Below are 5353 nucleotides of genomic sequence, written 5' to 3' on the forward strand. Positions count from 1 at the left end.
GTTGTTGGTTGTTCCTAGAGTCTCTAAACTACAATGGGAGCCAGAGCCTTTTCTTATCAAGCTCCACTTTTGTGGAATCAGCTTCCAGTTTGTGTTCGGGCGGCAGACAGCCTATCCGTTTTTAAGAGTGCACTTAAGACCTTCCTTTTTGATAAAGCTTATAGTTAGGGCTGATTAGATTCAGCCCCTAGTTTTGCTGACATAGGCTTAGTTTGTCGGGGGACATCTTACTTCTTCCTTCTCTCTGTCTATTCCTGTGTACTCTCATGTGCCGATTAACCCAGCTTCCCCAAATCTCTTTCTTTTTGGTGTCTATATACGCCGGGATCCGGAGTCATGGATGATCCTGCGGTCCTGTGTCATGGATCGCGAGTCCTGGATCTTGAGTCGTGGCTGTGGTCCTGGATCATAAGTCCTGGATGGATATCCTTGTGGATTCATCTTCCTACACATGCATTTCCAAACATTTGGACTACCTATGTTGCAAATGTATTATCTTTTCAATTTACACACGGCATCTATTGCACGTCTGTCCGTCCTGGGAGAGGGATCTTGCTCTCCCTGAGGTTTCTCCCATTTTTCCCTTTAAACTGTAGGTTTTCTCCGGAAGTCTTTCCTTGTACGATGTGAGGGTCTAAGGACCGAGGGTGTCGTATTGTCATACTGATATTCTGTACAAACTGTGAAGTCCCCTGAGACAAATGTAACATTTGTGATATTGGGCTATATAAATAAACATTAATTGATTGATTGATTGAAAGTTTGGAGTGCTAGCCAACAACAGCGCAAGTGTTAAGTAGTGATGTCACAATGTTACGGAAATAAAAATGGATTACAATCAAGGCTTTCCAGGCAGGCAGGGAGGGAGTTTGTGGGAGAGAAAGTCCCTCTGGAGGTAACTTTGAGATGGCAGCCTGTTCAGAGCATTAACATGCACAAAAATCTATATAACACTACAGGAAATCGAAATCCCCAAAAAGCTTATAGGGCCCCTTTAGCTATTTCAACAGTATTTTCATAACTCACTCTGTAAAAGTACCCACACTAAATAGGCCTCTTGTTTATGTTCCTTATCAACAGAAATATCTGGACTGGATATACACTGATCAGCCATACAATTATGACCACCTGCCTATTATTGTGTAGGACCCCCTTTTGCGGCCAAAACAGCTCTGACCCGTCGAGGCATTGACTCCACTAGACCTCTGAAGGTGTGCTGTGGTGTCTGGTACCAAGACGTTGGCAGCAGATTCTTTAAGTCCTCCAAGTCCTGTAGTTGCGAGTTGGGGCCTCCATTGACTTGTTTATCCAGCACATCCCACAGATGCTTGATTGGATTGAGATCTGGGGACTTTGGAGGCCAAATCAACACAACTCGTCGTGTTCCTCAAACCATTCCTGAACAGTTTTTGCAGTGTGGCAGGACGCATTATCCTGCTGAAAGGGACCACTGCCATTAGGGAATATCGTCTCCATGAAGGGGTGTACTTGGTCTGCAACAATGTTTAGGTAGGTGGTTAATTTCAAAGTAACATCCACATGAACGGCAGGACCCAAGGTTTCCCAGCAGAATATTTCCCAAAGCATCACACTGCCTCTGCCAGCTTGCCTTCTTCCCAGCATCTTGCATCCTGGTGCCATGTCTTCCCCAGGTAAGCCACGCACCAAGCCTTCTACATTATGTAAAAGAAAACATGATTCATCAGACCAGGCCACCTTCCATTTCTCTGTGGTCCAGTTCTGATGCTCACGTGCCATTGTAGGCGCTTTCGCCGGTAGACAGGGGTCAGCATGGGCACCCTGACTGGTCTGCGACTACTTTCTAACAGAACCAGCCTTAACTGTTTCAGTAAATTGAGCTACAGCAGCTCTTCTGTTGGATCGGACTACATCGGCCAGCCTTTGCTCCCAACGTGCATTAATGAGCCTTGGCCGCCCATGTCCCTATACTGACCACTGCAGACCGGGAACACCCCACAATAGCTGCACATTTGGAGATACACTGACCCAGTCGTCTAACCATCACAATTTGCCCCTTGTCAAAGTCACTCACATCCTTACGCTCGCCCATTTTTCCTGCTTCCAGCCCATCAGCTTTGAGGACAAAGTGTTCACTTGCTGCCTCACATATCCCCCCCACTGAAAGGTGCCATTCTAACGAGATAATCAATGTTTTTCAATTCACCTGTCAGTGGTTATAAAGTTATGACTGATCAGTGTATATATATATACTTTTCAGAATAACAATTCTTTATTAAAAGTCCCCTTTATAGCTTATTTACCCCCAGGGAGGGCATGTGTGTCTTATTTTACAGCACTGTGGACACATACAGGACATTATGGATTAAATGTACCTGTGATGTCAAAGTGAAGATGCCCTGATTCAGATCAGGCGCAGCTGTCTTTGAAAGAGGAGCTTAGTGTGCTGAGTGGCCTGCATCTGCATACTCATTCAGACAACTCCAGATTCTTAGACTCTCCTTGCAGAGCATTACACATTGCTGTCAATCAGCGTCCTCTTCCCAAACCCCTCGCCTCCTCCTCCTCTGTGTGCACTAAAACCAGGAGGAAATCATGTATTCATGAAACCCGGAATCTAAAACCAGTATTTATGACTGATTCTGATTCACAGCGATGAGACGATATTATTAGACACACAACTATGCCCTAATGGGGCAACATTTTCATTCCCAATTTGAGATTGCAAACACAGCTCTCACTCTCATTTCCATAGCAGCTACAGCGTCTCAGCTGGGTAAGGTTGTGGCTGTCACTTTTTGCAAACATTTGCAGAACACAGCTGTGTGACATTGTGGATCGGGTAGATGATACATTCTGTAGAAGGTTGGCTATTAGACAGTACACGTAATTACACACTTCTTTGGCAAAGTGATGGAGTAGCAAGTGTGAATCATGGAGTTTCATAAGCCCTCTTGAGCCCCGCTGCAGCTACATGGCAGATTTACACTGATAGTGTTTGTGAGAGATAATTAGACATTGAGTTATTACTGAACCACTGACAGCCATTCTGTTCTGAGGATCATGGAACAGCTCATCGGTCTGATGATGAGATTCTTGGAAACCACTCAGTCCTTTGATGTAACCTGATGCAATGAATCCAGTTGCCCACAGTACAGCATTTTACTTCAGCCATTTATTTTTAGACTTGATGCAACAGACTTTAATTCCCAAGTACGCCTGATCGTATACTTCTTCTATTGTGCAACCCCAAAGCATCTTTTGTTAGATTTGTCTTACATGGTAAACGCCTGTGTTGCACCCATTACAATGGTTATATTATCATTGAGTGGCGATAGTCACCACAGCCTGTATCTTGCAAATCTTTCGTTTCTGTTATTCATTAATAATCTCTAAATCCAGAGGAGATAACCCTGATCTCCCTTCAGATGATATCATACTACTGCTTTCGTATCCTTATGGTGCGGGAGGAATTTAACTTAATGGGTCAAATCGCTGGTGTTTCCCCTTTTTAATCAGACATTTGAAACACAAAGTTTTCCTGATGCTACAGTGATAGCAGTAGGAAACAAGTGAGTTATTCCTCTTTATCCCCGATGGACCATGAGAGCACACTGAGGTTTATACGTGAGTGCTTGCAGAATTATTCATGAGAACTGTTCTGGGAACAGTGACATAAATATGATTACCACACTGAAGACTGTAAACTTCATAAAGAATTGCATAACTTTTGGTTATTTTAAAGGATAATGCAATCGGATATTCAATATAGTTGTTTCCCCTATTGCCTAATGGAACTCCAGAAAAAACATCACTTGCCTCTCTGTTAGATTGATATGTTTCTTTATTTCCAGAAACATGGGCATTGTTTTTATTTCTTGTCATTCTTTTGTACGCAGTCCTAGTTTAGCTTTTAGATAAAGGTCCCCCCTTATATCCGTAACAAACTTTTGGATAAGGGTCCTCCGTATTGTCCGGAAGGGACTTTTCCAATATGTTGAAATATTGGAAAAAGCATACTATTTTAAAAAATCATGAAAAAAGTAATATATTTAATTTAAAAACTCATAGTATAGTATGCTGACAACAGTCATAGTAGTAGGTTGAAGAATATCATGCAAAAGTCAAGGTATGTCATATTCAGAAAAATTGATATAGAAGAATATTAACCTTTATTTATTCCGTTTTTTCGTTTTATAGTTTAGTTTGTAAAATAATATAAAAAGAGTATTTGAATAATGTCCAAAAGTTATAAAATGTTCTAAATAAGGTAGTATGGTATGAAAATAAAGTCATAGTATAGTATGTCGAAACACGAAAAAAGTCTAAATATATATATTATTTAAATATATAATGAAAAAAGTCCTAGCATGGCCTGTCAAAAAGAGTTATAGTAAAATATGAAAATAAATTCATAGTTTAGAATGTCAAAAAATATAAAAACAGTCAAGAGTATAGAATGTCAAAGATGTTGTGCAAAAAGGCATGGTATGGAAAGTATTTTGAAAAAGTCACAGTAGACTATGTCTATAAAAAATCTAACATGATCTCAGATATCTTTACTCTAGTGAATACATCCATTTCAAAATTCAATCCATTTTCTGCAGTGAGCTTTTCAACAAGTTGTTGTTGCCATAAGAATATTACATGCGTGATAAATAATCCAAAGCTTGCAGGCGATGAGGGAGACAGTGAGTGAGCCATGTCGCTCTTCACACAAAAGCTATTCTGTTTTGCTCTCAAACAGAACTCAGACTCTGTGGGAGGAGAAAATCAATCTAGTCAACCTAGAGAGAGAAGGAATGAGAACCGTGAGAGGCTTTGATTATTGTGATGGACTTATGTCAGCTCTGCGAAAGCCACTTCATACGTCTCTGCTGTTTATCGAATCACAAATGTATTTGCATCTCAACTTTGTATGCACTCCTGACTGCTGGAAGGAAATTAGTGAAGGCCCACTGGTCCCTCAGACTAACAAGAATTTGACATTTTGATGAATAGAAGATTTCTTTTTAATTAATTGAATTGCAGCTGTCAAGAGGAGGAGCTTCAGTGAGTCCACAGAGCTGTCTGTGACAGATAGCCTCTGTCCTCCAGGCTGAGGAAAGACAACAGTATTAACAGAAGCAGCAGATAAAACAGGATTTAGATTTCCTGTGTGATGTATTTCAGACTTTCGGTATAACTCCAAACAAATCCTTTTTTCAACCAGCTCCTGTGAGTGCTTAGTCAAGGTTCCTCTGGGGCCGTATTCTGCTCATTTTCAGGTTCATATTTGTGTTTTGTGTCTCTACTGTGATATGTTTACATGATTTAATGTTCAAAAATCTCAAACTGCCTGTGCTGCAGCACCTCTTTTCACCCTCTGTCTGAA

This window comes from Notothenia coriiceps, unplaced genomic scaffold (assembly GCF_000735185.1).
Source record: "Notothenia coriiceps isolate Sejong01 unplaced genomic scaffold, NC01 NC01_scaffold00031845, whole genome shotgun sequence".
In the NCBI taxonomy this organism is placed as follows: domain Eukaryota; kingdom Metazoa; phylum Chordata; class Actinopteri; order Perciformes; family Nototheniidae; genus Notothenia; species Notothenia coriiceps.